Source organism: Macrobrachium rosenbergii, chromosome 54 (genome assembly GCF_040412425.1).
Source record: "Macrobrachium rosenbergii isolate ZJJX-2024 chromosome 54, ASM4041242v1, whole genome shotgun sequence".
In the NCBI taxonomy this organism is placed as follows: domain Eukaryota; kingdom Metazoa; phylum Arthropoda; class Malacostraca; order Decapoda; family Palaemonidae; genus Macrobrachium; species Macrobrachium rosenbergii.
The window spans coordinates 2,982,076-3,001,965 of record NC_089794.1 but is presented as its reverse complement, the minus strand read 5'-3'; the positions used below and the strand labels follow the sequence as shown (position 1 = coordinate 3,001,965).

At 43.9% G+C, this 19,890-nt stretch overlaps 1 protein-coding gene across 1 annotated transcript in view; it reads left to right on the top strand.

Annotated features, from left to right (window-relative positions):
* The first annotated feature begins 737 nt into the window (after positions 1–737).
* The window catches only part of LOC136834730 (aminopeptidase N-like), a 107,637-nt gene continuing 88,484 nt past the window's right edge, over positions 738–19,890 (top strand). Inside the window, 1 exon segment of the mRNA XM_067097325.1 lies at positions 738–938. The gene's annotated coding sequence lies outside the window, so the exon portion shown is untranslated.

Genomic DNA, 19,890 nt, shown 5'->3' with positions numbered 1-19,890 from the left:
TATTCGAAAATTACAGTTATGCAAAACTGTCTTCATTCGGTTTACCATTACCATGATGGTAAAACTGTCCTGGTTTATCATATTAAACTATCCTCATTAACCGCGAACATTTTTCGTCTAATCATAACACTAACTTCATTTTCTTCATTATAAAAACCTTCCGCTTTCCAGATAAAGCTGTTTTCACTTACTATGCAAAACTGTCCTCGTTTACCATTCCAACTGTCCTCACTCGTTACGAAAACTGCGAAGAGTTGAGAGAGAGAGATTGTCACTAATGATTGTTATACAGTATGTAACTTCTATACATCAGTTTTTGGAGAGCTGAAAACGTGATATTACGCGCACCTCTCTCTCTCTCTCTCTCTCTCTCTCTCTCTCTCTCTCTCTCTCTCTCTCTCTCCAACTAGTGTACATGATATAGTGACGTGAAAACGGTCAAGGTAACTTCACCTCCGAGAGTGCGATGCCAGTTAGCTATTTGTAGTGTGACGAAGTAATTAATTTTTAGTCTATTAATAATGCAAGCAACCTCTCGTTTTCTATACTTTTGTAATATGATAGTATTAAATGAGAGGTAAGTCAAGAATGATACATGTCTAATTTTCTGTACCGTAAACTTGCTGGCTGCTTTCTCAGTAAGTGAACTTAACACGCAGGAAACAGGCATTTGGCAACTCATGACCCGGGCAGGTGATCCTTCCGAGAACTACAAGAGAAAAGGGTCCTGGCGTCACCGCGGCCGGCAGCGTATCCGATTCATTTCGAGACCAGCCGTCGTTGCATAAAGAACTGTGCGTCACGCGATTGGGGCAGGCAGCATTTATCCACAAGGATTGTAACACTTCTACATATAGTCCACTGAAAGCGACCGTGTGCCTTTACATTTGAAATGATGGAATCCATTTCTATTTGAGTAAACGATCATTAGAGTATAGGTAATGTATATAAGTGCCCTCGACTTTTGTTTATGACACCCGATCGCCATGTAAAAAAAAAGCAAGATCTCTCAGTCGCCTGATTTAAATAGCGTGGATTTTTTTTATTTGAACTTCCAGGCGTAGATGTTTCGGAGGTTTTCTGTATCATAAATTTGTTCTTGTTATTTTTTGACGAGCCTACCAATCAGTGTTGTGGGACCGAGTGAAAACGGTCTCTGGCGCTGGGCATCTTGATACAACTGTTTGGAGGAGCTGGCCTACGGTCCCCTGATAACTGAATAGTGTCCTTTGTAGGCCCAGGTCAGTTAGAGTAATGTTACTCTTGTTCATTAATCGCTTTGTTCGTTTGTTCGTCATCTTTCATGTCATAATTGTTCATTTTTAACACAAGATGCAGAGGTAATTTTTCAACGCATTCAAGTACAAATACAATAATCCAGGAAGACCCAGTGTTTGTGTCAGCTGAGAAAGGTGAACACTGCAGTATGTGTCGCAGATGTCGAGTGATAAGCAAGAGAGTGAAACAGCGTCAGTGTGGTGAGAAAAACAGTGCGCAAAAATGCAAGCAAGGCCATCAAATCAGTTCGTGCGAAAATGGGTTGATTTGCTGTGAGTGAGCTGTTCGCAATTTGTTTTACGGTTTGCGCAAGCGACTTCATTCTATTGTGTGGGTTTGTATGAAATGCTGAAAGTGCAAATGTGGTCGCGTGCGTGCATTGAGCTTTGCGCTATGTCGTACTGTCGACATAAAAGGGGTAAGATCCATAGACATGTTTAAAATAAAAGCCCAAGTTGTTCACCAGAGCCTGCTGTGCCTGGGATATTAATTTCCTGAGTATTCCATTTTAAAATTTTAGATCCCTATTGCGGCGCTCTTTCTTCCTTGGGTCATGGTTTGAGCTCAGTAGAATCGAGTGAGTGATTTAAGAATCCTTCCGGGTCAGATGTTCATTTCTGGTTCTGTATTTCTCGAGAGGACTTTGGATGACTGCATCCTATTTCCAATATCTCTTAATCATCTCCCCTTGGAAGGTGGAACGTGGTCCCTCATTTCAATAAACTAGAAAGCCTTTTACACGTGGATGACTTGCGATAAGTTTAGTTTGAAGAATACTAGAAATCATTGTTCCTCAGTATCTGCAAGCGTCAACCTCAGTTAATCCTTTCTTCATCTAACGTCATTTCATACTTCTGCATATATTCTGTCCTCATACTTACCTATTATTTTAATTTATTTTCAGTCTCGTTCTGTTTAGCAAGCTTCGTAAATCTTGTGTTGTGATGATTAAAACGCCATCATGTGATATTCCAGGTCTGGCAACTTTGTGTCGTTACTCCAGTCTAAACCTTCTCTCCCATCTCCGACCACTCCGTTTATTATGCAGTCTGTGAGAAAAGCAAACAGCAAAGGTGTCACGAAATTCTCATGTATCATCCCATTATTTACTGTAAAATCTCTTGACAACACCCCACCAACATTAACTCATTATCTCCTTTTTTTAGGGCTAATTTCGATTCTCTCTTTATATTCAACGGGAGCTCCATAGTGACGTAAGACTGGTCTGTGGATGCTGTCAAATGCCTTCTCGTATTGTGTAATATATATATATATATATATATATATATATATATATATATATATATATATATATATATATATATATATATATATATATATATATATGTATATGTATCTATATATATGTATCTATATATATATCTATATATATACATATAGATAGATAGATAGATAGATATTGTTGTATAGTATGTATAGTATATATGTATGTATGTATATATATATATATATATATATATATATATATATATATAGATAGATAGATAGATAGAGAGAGTATAGTATATATCTATATAGATATATATATATATATAGTATACATCTACACATATATATACACACACACACACATATATATATATATACATATATATATATATATATATATATATATATATATATATATTACTGTTAGATTTATATGGGCATTGTGAGAGAAATTCAGTATCACGAAAAACTCAGGTTTTCTCTCTTTCTCTCAAGATGACTTGGAATTTTATTCCCCTCAAGCGAAACCTGCTGTTATGGATGTTCCAGAGGCAAGGCGACTTTCACTTAGAAGAATTCTTCTGTAAAATAACTTGTCGAGTATAATGCTCTCTTTCTCTATTCGCGTTTGTTAACTTCTTTGTAAGAACCAATTTTAAAACGTTCTCTATCTATAAATGTCTTCACACTGGCCTGTGTAGAAACTTGAAAGATGCCGCTTTCTCTCCGAGGACGGTTTCGTGGTTGTCACTCGGACGGGTCGTTCGTTGACCCTCTGTTACTACTGTTAGGTCACCATGAAATATTGGCTTTTTTCCAGCCATGCGCTGTATTGCTTAGTATACCACAGGTTAATTCAACACAAAGCACATTTTCTTTAGCGACGTTCCAGCAAACTGTCCCATTTTATGGGCAAAATACCGGGCAGTCCAGTAAATTAGTTAATACCCATGGAGCATTGACTTCTTAACTCACAAACTGGATTCCAGGAAAGGCATTCGCGTAAGTCCTTTGCACCTATCAAACTGAGGTGATAAAAGTCGTTTTAGCCTCATCTCAGTCGTAAAACGAAGTATAGAAAACTACTGAAAAACACAGACAGGACAACAACTGTTATATTAGCAAGAACGAAAGTTACTGGCTTGCGGCCCTAAAAAATAATTATTCTACAAAGATGAAAGAATTGCAGCCGTTCTCGTACCGTTAGGGTACAACCAGAGTTTTGGCGCAAAAAGTACTCTTACCACTCGAACAGGTTTTTTTTTTTTTTTTTTTTAGACAAAGACTCATTAATTCAAAGCGTATTGTTTGTATGGCACGGCAATTTAGCAAATTATTTATACGACATGGCAATGATTTACAATTTACAATTAGAGGAAAATGCGCGATATTAGTACTTACGCGTTACTTGTGCCGTCTTTCCATAGACGTATGATGAATATCTTTTGCACAGTTACGAGAAATCTAACCCTTCGATTCTTATATTCCTTTTAGTTTTTTTTTTTTTCATACGGCCATGAGGAAGATGTATTCATATCTTTGTTCATTAGAATCAAATGTAGAATTTAAATTACAACTTCGGTTAGTATTCGTAACAGCCGCATCCGGTGGGTGAAGTTGCCTTTGATGTTGTGTTCCAGGGCCCTTGTGCAGCATATTTCAGAGGCAATTTCTTGCACCATGAGAGCTGTCCCAGGCTCAAGAGCCCGTGCTGACATGTATCCCGGCTTACTTTGCAACAACAGAAAACAAGTAAAGTTGGTCCGAATACCAAGTTTCAAATCAGGAAAGGCTTTAATTAAATAATAGGCTGTGATTCTTGTTTTGGAGAACGGGTTGATAGAAGTGTCCGTTATTTGGGGAAGGTTGTTTTAGTCACATTATGCGTGGACTCTGGTCTGTATTCTGCATCTGTATCCTCTGCACATTTTTATATGTTTTAATAAAAGTTTCAGACCATTAATGAGAATACGTACACTAGTTATTTTGAATGAAAAACCATTTGATATCACCCTTTTGTTCATAAAAGGTAACACTGAAAATCCTAAGTGAAATCGAAATTATGATTCAGTAAGCTATTCATCAGCTGAGCCAAGAAGGTTCGCTGAGTCTTGATGGTGGATCATCCGGTGTATACGTATAGCTAATCGGTTTAGTCCCTAGATTTACTGGCTGCCCCGTTACAAGGCTCCGTGCTGGCATATGGCCAGCTTCATCCAGTGTGCCTAAACCCTTGATTCTAGGGCCTGGAAATTGTGTGCAGGTAAACATTGCCGTCCCCACAAAAAAAAAAAAAAAAAATATATCGTTTATCTACAGGGGGCTATGAAATAGGAAAACTACTTTTTTTCTAAGGAATAAAAATACAATGAATTTAAATTACGGCTTATAGATGCATGGCTGGTATGCTGAGTTCGATTTTGTTATATTTCAGCAACTCGAATAATATTTATCTGTATGCTGCAAAATCTACACTAAATACGGGCCTTAAGTACAGAATTTATTGTGGCGACTTCAGGGGGTTGACAGTAAAGAAACGTCTTTAAGAAAACATCAAAATGTAACGAATTTGCTGTTCAGTTCTAATTCATCATCGAGGGAAACAAAGTTTTGAAGCTGTGACATGAAACAAGAGTATCTTAGATTTATAATGAACACCAACCTTTTCTGCACGAGGCTAATCGCCAATGTTCTTTTCTTTTTAACGTGTTCAACAGTTTAAGAAGTTTCTCTCATTATGAATATTATATTATTTTCACGTATACTGTACTGTCAGCGTAGGAAAAAAAATAGAAATTGAAGAAGGAATAACAGAAACCCAGAGGTAAAATGAATCTCACTGAACAACAGCAATAAAGGAGAAGGGGCAGGGTATTCACACCTATAAATAAGGAAATTTATTTATTTGTTTATTTCACATGGCCTGGGGGTCGATTGCCAGAAAATTATGGATGCCCTTCGTTCAGAGTGTTTTTGTATATGTAGTTAACTCGTGTAGTCCCGAAAATGAATGCGTGTGTAGCTGATTCTGCAGGAAATTGGGATGTATTGAAGGAAGCGCATTGTGCTAACGCCCGTGTAAATTATGCTTGTAACTCGTTTGGTCCCGACTCTCAAGTGGGTCAGAGCGGAGTAGTACACTGAGGTGGCCTTTCCAGTTACTTCCGCCCCGTACCTCCTCGTTCCATCGTTACCGTGACAAATGAATGATGTTTCAGTGTGTGTGCCAAAGACTGGGAAACGACTGCACCAGTTTTGTCAAGAAGCATTGTTTTTGGGACCCTTGGACTATTGATTGTGGGACTTTTGGTTCTGTGAACCATATTTTAGTGATGGTTGGGTAACGTGTGTCTACTCCGTAAAAGAAACTTTTAAAGGAAAATGAACGTGCGCGCACGAGAGAGAGAGAGAGAGAGAGAGAGAGAGAGAGAGAGAGAGAGAGAGAGAGAGAGAGAGCAATTTTAAATAGATATTCTTCGCCCAGCCGATAACACAGTTTTACAGAAGTAGCCAAACTATAAATACATTCTTTTCGACAAGTTGAAAGAGTTTGGAGACAGCATTATATATTGTATTTGCCCCGTAGATGGGTGGTGCCACCTATGCATCTCACGCGGTGCACTGTTGGCTAAGTATACAAGGTTCTTAGTAGGGTTCCTTCGACAGCTACCAGCAACTCATTTCATTCCTTTTCCTGTACCTCTGTTCATATGATCTTTCTTCCATCTTACTTTGCACCCTCTCTTAACAATTATTGTTTCATAGTGCAACTACGAAGTCTTCCTCCTTTTACACCTTTAAAACCTTTTTACGGTCAAGTGACCTCACTCATCCCAGTGCTTGGCCTTTGGCCTAAATTTCATATTCCATTCTATATATATATATATATATATATATATATATATATATATATATAAATATATATATATATATATATATATATATATATATATATAAATATATATTATATATATATATACAGTATATATATGTGAAATTTTTATCACATGATATATATATATATATATATATATATATATATATATATATATATATATATATATATATATATATATATATATATATATATGAAATTTTTTATCACACTGTGATCTATATATATATATATATATATATATATATATATATATATATATATATATATATATATATATATATATATATATATATATATATATATATATATATATATATATATATATATATATATATATATATATAATGTGAAATGTTTTATCACAATCATGATCTATATACAATCATGAAGCTACAAATTTTGCTTAATATCAATTCCACACTGCCTCGGGAATATCCCCGATGGGAATTATCATCGAAGGGGAATTTATAAGTGATAAATGGACGGGCACTGCCGAGTCTCGATCCCATGGGGAATCCAGCAACTCTCGACGTTCTATGATCAAGAGGGGAAGTTGGCGCCGAGTCTGGTGTACTTTAGTGATAAATGGAGCTCTTTTTTATGGCACTCAAAATCCAGTCTCGATCACCGAAGGGGAATTTATAAGTGGTAAATGACACTGAGATCCACGACACAGATACTCATCCAGCAACCCAGTCGATGCTCTACCCACTGAGCTATCAGTGCTATCAGAGCTGCATGTTCCAAACGCACCAAAGAACTATCATGGTGGAGGTGGGTTAATGCCGAAGCTAAGTACAATTTCCCTGCTCTCGACAGGTAAATAAAGTACACCAGACTCGGCATTAACTTATACCTCTCTTGATAGCTCAGTGGGTAGAACGTCGACTGGAGTTGCTGGATGAGTATCTGTGTCGTGGGATTGAGACTCAGCAGTGCCCGTCCATTTATCACTTATAAATTCCCCTTCAGTAATAATTCCCCATCGGGGATATTCCCGAGGCAGCGTGGATTTGATTTTAAGCAACATTTGTAGCTTCATGATTATATATATATATATATATATATATATATATATATATATATATATATATATATATATATGTATATTATAATATAGTTTTAAATAATCAACTGAAACAGCAGTAAAAGTTTTAAAAGATATATACAGTATATAAGTACTTTATATGAAATTAACACCTTGGGGCGTAAAGTGATGATTATGTATATATATATATATATATATATATATATATATATATATATATATATATATATATATATATATACTGTATATATATGTGTGTGTCTGTATTTACATGGGTCGGTCGGCTAATCAGTTTATTACTTACTTTATTGGGTTTATATCACCTTGCTTTACCTAAGACCCATGTAATTCTGTCAGCTAAGACTAAATTAAACTCTAAAGGACAGATACTGAATAGATTAGGTCACCAGCTGAAAACTAGTTTAACAGGGAACAGGTTTTTGTATCCCCATGAATTAATTCAACAAACCTACTGGAAGACTAGTTTCAACAAAAGTAAAAATAAAAAGGAAATGGATTATTTATAGTAGCTAACAGCAACTCAAAAAAAGTAGTCCTAATCTAGACAAAAATACGCCAATGCTAATTAGACATGAACGCAACAGATTAATATGCCTCTCAAACGCTTTATAAGGCAGTCGACTGCAGTGAACGTCGAAATGAGGCTTCTTGGCACTGATGGTGTGGATTCTTCTCCAAGAGGATTTTGTTAAGGCCTAAGGCATACACACTTCTGAAAAAGGTGTATTCAGATAACAATCTTGCACTGCATAAACTCTCACTTGTCATTACTTAATCACAGGGAGATGAATCTCATATCCAGAATAGTACTTTTAACACCATGGAAGATATGTGATTTTACTAGACAACAATAATTGTACTTAATATATGACTTCATAAATCGGATATGTTTTACTATGATTTCTTAGTCAGGGACTGTTTAAGAGAGGAAAATTTGAACAATGAAAATGAGAGGGTCTGACCTGAAATGACAATAGACCCGCCAGTACACAGGTCAGAGGAGATTAAGCTGTGGTAACAGTACCTCTAAGGTTTGTCCTAGCAAAACCTATCCCTGATTTATGGCCCTCTAAGCTAAAATTCTCGTCCGTTGGCTGAGAGTGTAAGTTATTTGGAAAACAACCCTGGGTTTCCCGCCTAACTTCTCTCATGCGGGCATCCTACATGGTCTGCCCCTTTACTTCAATAAAGGTTAATTTATTATTCTACTAAGTAACAAGGAAGGGAGGTCGAACAGCATATTTATAATATAATAAATATTATATATCTACATTATATATATATTTATATATATATATATATATATATATATATTTATAAATATAATATATATATATATATATATATATATATATATATATATATATATATATATATATATATATATATATATATATATATATATATATATATATATATATATATATATATATATATATATATATATATATATATATATATATATATATATATATATATATATATATATATATATATATATATATATATATATATATATATATATATATATATATATATACATATATATATATATATATATATATATATATATATATATATATATATATATATATATATATATATATATATATATATATATATATATATATATATATATATATATATATATATATATATATATATATAATCTTACTAAGGGATTTAAAACTTGATATAAAGCCCAAGAAGAGTACTGTGCATTGCCAGAAGGAAGGTGGGACAACGTAGGATAAGATCTTTCACCTTCCCTCTAAGGCATTCTCAAGCAAACTACAAACAAAGCAAAAAGGGTTACCAGGACAACTAGGTTTTACCAAAAAAAAAGACTAAAATTAAAATTAAACGGACATAAAACTATCTGACTGCATACAAAGTAGAATTTCAGATGAAGGAGAGCTGTTCTGGATTAGCTCAGGTACTGGATCAACTAAGGAAAGGCAAAGGACAGTAATAAGAATTTCTGATAGCCCTGAAGTTTCTCTCTTAAATCTCGTTCGAACATCTTGTGCAAAACGGGGTCAATAGTATATATGAAGATCTGGACTTAAATTTTAGTCTCTCAAGCAGCTGTTTCTAGAGACAGTATTTCTACACCTTGTTATCATACTACTACAGGATCAATCAACTCTGTAATTTTCCTTGTAACTATAAAACTTGAGCATTTTTCTTTGGGCCAGTCTCAACTGAATATTTATGTTGATTTATTCTGAAATTTAATTCCTTATTTGTCGTGGACAAACAAAATGAATCACAGTCCATAAACAGAATTTGTTCCTACACAAATACAAACCTTCGTTCTTTACATTTGGGTTTAGTTTGCAAACGCCAGCAGGAAAGGCTATTTTACTCTTAGACAAGGTCGTTAACTACTGCCAGGTACAGGGAAGCCCCGCCCTCCTGTCTGTAAACACGCCATTTTGCTTCATTCCAACATCGTGTACAGATGTCTCTGAGGACTCTCTGCCCAACATGCCGCTTGGTTTTCCTATGCTTTCTTGTTCTTTTGATATTTTGTTGTTTAATTGTGAGGTTTCTTTGAAATAAAATTCCTCAAACCCTCAATCAATTAAGCTATCCACCTCAGTGAGGAAGCCTCTGTTTTCAGGCCTAGTTCAGGGAAAGACAGACCTTGTAATAGGTTCCTCTCCTTCATCAAGGTAGACCCACACACCCTCTGCATCTCCTGCAAGAGACATGAGTGTAATCATTCTAGCCCTTGTTCAGAGTGCCATGTCTGGCCATGTGAACAGTGGGTGAGGTTTGCTAGTAAGAAGAAGATATGGAAAGTTTCCAGGATGTCATCAGATAGCAGTACTCCGCCAGTGACACCAAAAGTCCTCTTTGGTACTGTTTTTCTTCCTGCCAAACTCCCGCTGCTCTTGCCACTCCCAAAGTAGTAGTTTTCCCCTTGCTGACTCCTGCTGAGTGCTTGGTGAGAGCCACTTTGTGGGGGAGGATGCCTAGTCATGTTTCTCACCTGGAGTCTCTTTGTTCTCTGGGAGAGTTGTCCTCTGGAGGACACTCTTCTTGAGGCAAAGGGAAGAGCTCTTGTCTGACCTGACTCTTGCTTCAGGTATAGTGGAGGACGAGAGGCTCAGGGATCAGTGGCCCCCCTGGGCATCTTGGGTGAGCCTAGCATGATGTCCCTTACAGACCATGCAAAGGCAATGAAGGGATATCCTGTGACTGCTTCTACTGTGACCGTGACAACTTTGACAGTCAGTCTCCACTGGTTCCCTGACTGCCCCCACCTCCTTGGTGTCTCCCCACATCTCATCGGTGATGTGTCCCTAAATGCTCCCTTCAACTATGTCCTTGGGGGAGGTCCTCCTCCACTCACTCTTTTTGGTTTTGACCTTGGCTGTGCTTGGCAAGAAGAAGAGTCAAGGAAGAGGAGGAGAAGAAAGACATTGTCATTGTCTTCATCTTCATCTTTGTCATTGAGCATTGTCACCTCCTCCCATTCTTTCTCCAAAGCTAGTAAGCTGAAGAAGAAGAGTTCTGCCACCTCTGCAAGCAGGAACTCTTGCTGGACTTTCAGCAGTCAGTCCTCTGCTGCAGAGAGGACTGAAGGGACTCTCACTAGAGTACCATGTGTACCACTGCACCCATTGCTGAGTGCAAGGGTGCAGCTGCTCGGGGTTCTCCAGAACCCCAGCATACCAGTACCACTCCTGGTAGTACACCTACCTTTGGCTGGCAGTGGTTCTTGGTCTACAGACCCAGGCCCATTTGCCAGCACAGCCCATTAAGAGAAGTTAAAACATGAGCAAGCAAGTGCTCTTTCACTCCCACTCTTCAGAGAGAGTGGCGCAGGGGTCCTAGGAGAGTTACTCAGCCCGCCCAGCCTGGTCACCCAAGCCTAGCAAGAGAAGGCCCCCCACTCAGTCTTTCCTTCCAGTAGAGGCTTTGGCTTTTCAGCAGACTGGGTCATACTCAAGGGACAGCCCCTGCCCACTTTCACTTGAGTGGACTGCTCTCTCCCACCCATGAAGACATTGTCACCACAGGTTGATGACCGCCTGTGGCCTCACTCAGCTGGCAAGGCCTGTCATCGCCCAGCTGGGCATGGGTGCATTCAGTCCCTCACCTGTCCCCTCCACTTCCTTGGGGTTTTCTGGGAACCAGACAGGACCAGGGTTTGGGAAAGGGACCATTCTCAATCCCATCCCAGTCCCACCATGGAGGCTTACGTACCTGGGTTGGTCCTTGGACCGTACAGGTCATATGCCCAGGTTGTAGAGAGAACACCTGGGGCTTTGGTGTATGTCCCTCTCCTGCAGAGAGAGTAACTTGAGGAGGACCGGGAACTGGAGGGACTGGAGGGTCCTGTGCCTCAGGACTTGGACACCCCTGAATTGCAGAGGCACTTTGCTGGGATCATTAAAATTATGCCTCGTTTCAGTGGTCTTGAGAAAGAGACTGTGGCCTACGATGAAGGAATATAGGGCTCTGATCTGCCTGCCATGGTTGAGACTTGCCGACAGGAGTTTGGACCAGGTGAACTCTCTTGGTTTTGGGCAAGAGGATTCTCTCCAGTCCAGCCAGTCCAGTAAGTTGCTTCCTTCACCTCAAGCTCATCAGGAGGAATATATTATTCCTTCGGATAGTCCTTTGCCAACCAAGCAGGTGGACTGGGACTTGACTCATCTCTTTCCTGGGTTGGTACCTGACCGTCTCTGTGGAGAGGGAGTTGCCCTCTTACAGGTGGAGGCAGCGGCTCTGGAGTCAACTCACATGTCAGCACTCCACACAGTCTCTTGGGTCAATTTCTGGTCCCTTACAGTAGCCATGATTGCATCCTCATTGGGAGTGTGAACACCTGAGGAGATGCTGCTGTTGAGAGGCTGATGCTGTCTGGAGGTAGGACCATCACCTACCTTGCCTACCAGACAGCAAATCTGTGGGCAAACATGGTGTTGAAGAGGAAAAATGTGGTTCTGTCTCAACTCTCAAGGTTTGTTGAACCAGTGGCATTCAGGAATGGACCAGTACTGGGATCCTTCTCTCTCTATCCTTGTAGTGAGGTGGAGGCCACAGTGGAGAGGCTTCAGCTCAAGAACAATGACAAGCTTGTCCACCAGGCAGTGTCTAAGACCTCTTGGTCTTCGTGTGGTACTTCAAGCCTAACCCTCAGGTCGGGCTGGCCCTTCCTCTTTGGGCCAGAGAAAGTTCCGACTTTCTCTGCCCCTCATAGAAGAACCCAGCCTTCTTCTCCCTTGTAGCAAATGACAAGCAGCTGCTTCCCTTTCAGCCCCATCCCCTGTCCATTCTAGGAAGGGGGCAAGGGTAAGAATAAGGGAGGAGAACACTAGGGGTGGCATTACTCCCAGTTTGCTGAAGAGGATGGGTGGTGCCTTTCAACCTTTGGGCAACTTTGCAGCAATGTGGAGTGGAAACCTGGGTGGTGGATGTCCTGCAGGAAGGCTATCTACTACTGTTCGAGTTTCTGCCACCCCTCACTCTTGATCTGATCCAGTTCCAGACTTACATTCCTGGCTTGCAGGAGGATCTTGCCTTTTGAGAAGAGGTAATGCAGTACTGTAGAATGGCATGATAGAAGTCTTGAGGGATCAGCCTTCATGGTTTTACAGCTGTATGTTTCTGGCGGAGAAGGCAACAAGCAGTTGGAGACTGGTCATCGACCTCTCTCTCTATTGAACCAGTTCATTCACCAGACCCAGTTCAAGATGGAAACAGTTCCTTCAGTTTTAGATTCCATCAGTGAAGGTGACTTCATGCTTGCAGTGCACCTTAAGGATGAGTATTTTCAAATACCCATTCATCAGTCCTCATGGAAGTACCTCTGCTTTACCCTCAGGGTGATGGTGTTCTAGTTCAGGGCATTCTGTTTCAGGCTCTTAACAGCCCCCAAGTGTTCACTTGAGTGTTCATGCTGAATTCTGCTTGGAACCCATTTGCATAGGATACACCTGTTAAGGCACCTGGACAATTGGTTAGTCCTGGCAAGCTCAATGCCACATTGCTTTAGGACAGGGATTGCCTCCTCGAGTTTGTCACAATCTAAGTGTGGTGATAAACTTTGAGAAGTTGGATCTCTTGCCTCAAGCAGTGGCTAAAGTACCTGGGCATGCTGATAGATACCGCAGCAGTGAGAGTTTTCCCTTCAGTTTCTTGCATCAGCAAGTTCAGGAAGGTAGCAAAGTTCTTGTCTTGACAGGAACAACCTGCTTGGCAGTGCCAGGTCAGTCTGGGTCACCTGTCGTCATGGGAGAAGCTGGTCCCCATGGGTGCCTCCACCTCTGCTCCCTTCAGTGGAGGATGAAGGGGTTTTGGTCTCTAACAAGAGACCCTCCTTTCTTTCTTATTCCTGTCCTCAAGGAAGTAAGAAGAGATTTAAGCTGGTGGCTGGACAACAGAACTTCACAGTAGGAGTGCCACATGGTACTCCCCTTCCAGAAATGCCTCTGTTTTCTGACGCATCCCATGACAGGGAGGGTGCACAACTGGAGGTGTTGTTAGTTTCAGGTGTGTGGGACCTGAAATGACAGGCACCACCACATCAGTATCCTGGAACTGAAGGCTGTATTTCTGGCCTCTCAGGAATTTTGGGATTGAGTGATGGGGCATTCCTTGGTGCTGATGAGCAACATCACCATGGCAGTGGCATATATCAACAAGCAAGGGGGACTGGTGTCCTCCCAGCTGCAGAGGTTGGTGCAGGTGCACAATTTGGCAGTAGCTCACTCGGTAGAACTGTTTGCCAGGTACATTCCAGGTACTCGGAACCTAGCAGCAGACAAGCTCAGTTGCCAGAGTCAGGTGATAGAGACAGAGTGGTCTATCCCCAAAAGCATTGTGAAGAGACTCTGAGGTTTAGGGAGCTCTGAGTATATAAAGTCCCCTCTCAACAGATTTTCTATGGTGAACCTCCCATTTTCTACGGTGCCTTCACAGCTGACCTGAGGTTGCTTTTACACAACCTTATTATCATTATTGTGATTTGTATATTTATTACCTGTTCATTTGCCCTTATATATAGTATATGTGTCAGAGTATTTTTTATGTCCAATCAACTGTTGTTAATCATCGTGTTGTCTGTATGTACCTGTCCTGTTTTGTGTAGAGAAATAGTTTGACCTCAGTTCACTTGTAAATTTTGTACTGACGTCTGCGTATACGCCGACGTCCGCACGCCGCTTTATAAGCGGGTTGCTTCACCAATAAACTAGCAGTATTTGTCTTCCTGCTCTTTCTTTAGCACCTCTCACAGTGGTGACCCCTGGAGTGGTTCCCGGAGCCATTAACGGACCCAAACGGCGACTTAGTCTTTGCCCGATGAACCAACCCACTTCCCTAACGGATTAACTACAGCGCTCTATCAAAGCGTTCGGGCATTATCGACCCTCATCGGCAAATCACTGGCGTCATTAGCAGACCCACACGGCACGCTCCCAAGCGTGTATTGACGCGAGTGTTCCCTCACACTCCAAGTGAGAGTGCGGAATGAGCATGGATGCAGACATTCCCCCCACATACAAATAACTGCGAACTTCTCGAAGGCAGATGTCTCCCTCGAGCAACCCCCTCTCAAGCCCTCCTCCACACCAAAACCTGCGTGCTCCTCCATGCAGTTACCACTCACCACACGATGCCCCTCCTGATGGACCAAACGAGGGCAGCCCTCAGCATAAAGCTGCTGCCGTTCACCCATCAGAACCCGGCGTCTTGGCTCTACAGGGTTAGGGGCAATTCAGGGTGGCAGGCCTGACCGACGAGGTGTTGAAGGCGGACATCGCTATCAATGCCCTACCGGAGGAGATATACAGGAAGGTTGCCCCGTGGGTGACGACAAACATGAGCCCTGCCACCTTCCAGAAATTAAAGGCCACTCTTGTCGAGACCTGCTCCCTGCTGGTCTCCGAGAAGGCCGCCCACGCCCTTGACCTCACCATCAACCCCCAGCAGGACATGAACCTCTTGGAGTCGTGGCATGCCTTCCAGGACCACCTCCTCCTCCCCGAGATGGATAGCAGCGGCAGGCACAAAGAGATTAGCCTGTCGAGGGAGATCCTCCTGCGGCAGCTACTCCCAGAGGTCCGTGGACAGATTACGGAGCCCTACACCCTGTCAGTCAAGGACCTGATAAGGATGGCGCAGCAGCTGACTGACTCCACGGGGCGGCGAAGCGGGCAACCACGCCTGCACACCCCATCAACTGCCTCCAGCCAGGGGACCCCGCCACAGGGTGCATCAACGTCATTGCCAGGAGGCGGCCACCACCACCAGGAAAGTCCGGGGCTTTGCTACTACCATCAGAGGTTTGGTAAAGAGGCCCGGAATTGTGAAGCCCCTGCCTTTTCGCCCACTCAAAAAACGGGGGAGGCAGCAGCCACCCCCACAGGCCGCCATGGCAGCAGCATCCAAAACACCCAGGAGCCCCACACCAGTAGGCTTCGACTTCTGTGACACTATCTCCGGCAGGATGATGCTGATCGACACAGAGGCAATGTGGTCAGTGTTCCCGCCTTCCAGAGAGGACCGCAAGCGCCCACCAGATCTGGCTGCCTCCCTGACGGCCGCCAACGGGTTCCTCATCCTCTCCTATGGCACCAGGCTCCTGTCAGTCTCCATCTTGGACCGGAGATACAAGTGGAACTTCATCGTCGCGGACGTTAGGACCCTGCTCCTGGGTGCGGACTTCCTGGCCTACTTCAGACTGGCAGTCGACGTCAGCCACAAGCGCCTGGTGGACACTGAGTCCTGCCAGTCCCTGCCTCTGTCGCCGGTCCCCAGGGTGCCCACAGTCTGTTCCGTCGCTCCCCACCAGTACGCCTCCCTCCTGAAAGAATTCCCGGAGGTATTCAAACCTGAGTTTCGTCAGGTGCCCGGGGACTCCGCCAAACACGGGATCTATCATCACATCAAGACAAAGGGCCCCCGGACACATGCAAAGTTCTGGAGGCTTCCGCCACAACACCTTCAGGAGGCCAAGAGGGCCTTCACCGGGATGGAGCATATGGGCATATGCAGGAAGGCCCCCAGCCCATGGGCCTCCCCCCTTCACATGGTGCAGAAAACGGACAGCTCCTGGAGACCCTTGGCGACTACAGGTGGCTCAACCTCGCTACAGAGCCCGACCAAAACCCTCTACCAAACATGCAAGACCTGATGGCCTCCTTCCACGGGGCCAAAATATTTTCAAAACTAGATCTTTTAAAATCATATTTCCAGGTACCAGTAGCTCCAGAAGACATCCCCAAAACTGCCATCATCACGCCCTTCGGGTCCTACGATTTCGCCTTCTCCACCTTCAGCCTGAGGAACGCAGGGGCGACCTTTCAGAGACTGATGGACAGCATCCTGGGGGACCTGAACTTCTGCATCTACTACGTCAGTGATATCCTAATTTTTTCCAGGTCCCACAAGGAACAACTTTGGCACATCCGGAAGGTCCTGCAGTGCCTGCAGGAGAATGGCTCATCATCAGGTTCGACAAGTGCAGGTTTGAATTCCTGACAACGAGTGGAGGCCGTTGCATCAGGTTCCCCCACCCTACCTCTGTCAAAGCTGTACAAGAATTCCTCAGGATGGTCAACTACTACAGGAGGTTCATCCCCGGGATCGCGCACACCATGGTCCCCTGATGGAGATCCTCAAGGGCCGTCCGAAGACCTTAGTTTGGGGCCCGACCAGCAGCAGGCCTTCTCCCTGGAGAAGGCCGCCCTTGCCAAGGCAACAGCTTTGGCCCACCAGGACCCCAACGCCCCCTCCAGCTAACAACAGACACCAGCAATGTCGCCTGTGGGGCCGTCCTGGAGCAGGTCATCAACGGAGCCCCTCAGCCCATAGCCTTCTTCAGCAGGAAGCTCAGCCCCACCAGGTCCCACTACAGCACCTTCGTCAGGGAACTCTTCACCATGTACCAGGCGGTACGCCACTTCAAGTTCCTCCTGGAGGGTACGCTCTTCACAGTTTCGACGGACCACCGGCCGCTGGTCCACGCCTTCACAAAGCTGGGGGATGCATGGTCCTCCAGGCAGCAGCGGCACCTCGCAGAATTCACCTGCACCATCAAGTACCTCCCCGGCAGGAAGAACCCGGTAGCCGACGCCCTCTCGAGGATCGAAATCGACACAGCGCAGCTTTGGATCAATTACGAGGACCTTGCCTGGGAACAAGCCGCCAACCCAGAGGTTCCAGCTTACCGCACCACCATCACGTCGCTGAGCGACGCAAGCACTGGCTACCTCTGCCCACTGGTGCCCGCCTTCTGTTGTCAGCTGGTCTTCGACTTCATCCACGGACTGTTCCACCCCTCCGGCAGGATGACGGCCAGGCTACTGGTGGAGAAGTTCGTCTGGCACAGCATATGGAAGGACACAATGGCCTGGGCAAGGCAGTGCATACAGTGCCAGGCCAGCAAAGTAGGGCAGCATACTGAATAGGGGGTGGGTGCTTTCCCCAGCTGGGGAGACGTTTCGGGCACATCCACATCGATGTAGTGGGTCCTCTTCCCCCATCAGGAGGAGCCAGATACCTTCTGACAGTCGTCGACTGCTCCACCAGGTGGCCCAAACCAACACCCATGGAAGAAGCCACCTCCAGTGTGTGTGCTGAGGCTCTCTCCAGCTGGATCAGCCGGTTCAGTGTCCCAGACCATATAACTATGGACAGGTGCCCAGCCTTCCTGTCCGAGCTGTGGACCACCCTGGCGCGCCTGCTGGGGACCACCCACCACTGCCTACAACCCCGCAGCCAATGGAATGGTGGAGAGGTTCCACAGGTCCCTGAAGGCGTCCCTCATGGCTCATTGCACCGCCTGACAACTGGAAGTACCAGCTGCCCTGGGTCCTCCTCGGGCTGAGGACTGCCCCCAGAGCCAACGACAACCCATCTGCAGCAGAAAAGGTTTACGGGGAGTCCCTCGTAGTCCCAGGCGAACTCATCATGGAGGACCAAGATGACCTAACAATGCAGAGGCTCCAAGACAGGGTTGGGAAGTTCGCCCCCTGCTGGTGGACACATACAGACAGGATGTCTCCCTTCATGCCTCCGCTAATGCCTCCGCCATCCATGTCTTCGTCAGGAATGATGCTGTACACCCACCCTTAACCAGGCCCTACAGGGGGCCTTTCCTCGTACTGGAGAGAAACAAGAAGGCATTCCGGGTGGCCGTCCACAGGAAGGACGACCAGGTGTCGGTAGACCACCTCAAGCCCACATTCCTGGAGGAAGACGTTGGGGGCACTTCCCAAAGTCCCCTGCAGGAGGTGGCGCCCCCTCAGCCCACCCCGCCCGCAAGAAAACCTTGTGGGCACCCTCCGAAGGCCCCGGGTCCGGGCAGGAGAGCAACCCAACACTCCCATCCGCAGGGCACTGGAGAAGTCGAACACAGCCCCCAGCTGGCATCGAGAAGGCGCGGTTCTCTCCGCTGCCCCAGCAGATACCTGCTTTGATCAGATGCTACCTACCTCTTGTGGGGGGAGTATTGTAAAGTCCCCGCTCAACAGGTTTTCTATGGTGAACCTCCCATTTTCTACATTGCCTTCACAGCTGACCAGAGGTCGCACTTACACAACCTTATTATCAGTATTGTGATTTATATATTTATTACCTGTTCATTTGCCCTTATACATAGTATATGTGTCAGAGTATTTTTTGTGTCCAGTCGGCTGTTGTTATTCATTATGTTGTCTGTATGTACCTGTCCTGTTTTGTGTAGAGAAATAGTTTGACCTCGGGTCACTTGTAAATTTTGTACTGATGTCTGCATATACGCCGACGTCCGCACGCCGCTTTGTAAGCGGGTTGCCTCATCAATAAACTAGCAGTACTTGTCTTCCTGCTCTTTCTTTAGCACCTCTCACAAGTATAGGTCTCTTTGCCCTGGCTTCAGCAAAGAGAGCTGATGTTGGTGATAAGCACCTGAGGGGATGGGGATCTTGTTGCATTCGAGCTTGTCCCAGAATTTGTAACAGTGACTTCCCTAACATCAGTATTTTGTTCTATATTGCCGGACCTATGGCTGTTATTGCTATGGAGGACACATTCCAGCACCCATGGGACAGTCTGGCTCAATCAAGAAAAGTAGCCAAGAACATGATCTCTTTCTGGCTCTGTCAGGTAATCAATCAGTGCTGATTACCCTGAATTTCATGGTCAACACATGTGGCACCAAAATGGCCACATGTTACAAGTGGTATGGTCCAGACCTTCAACTCAGCTCTGTTATGCAAGGTCCCAAGAGAGATTCCTCCATGGCACAGCCTACTCTATCAGCTGCACATAGAGAGGTATCACCATGCCATGGAAGCACACATGCAAGACAGATGAGGATTTCAGATGAGTTATTTTCTCCGCATCACATTGATTAGTGTCTGGACAAATGGAGATTTCAGAAATTGTCTCCACACACACACTGGTTCTTTCA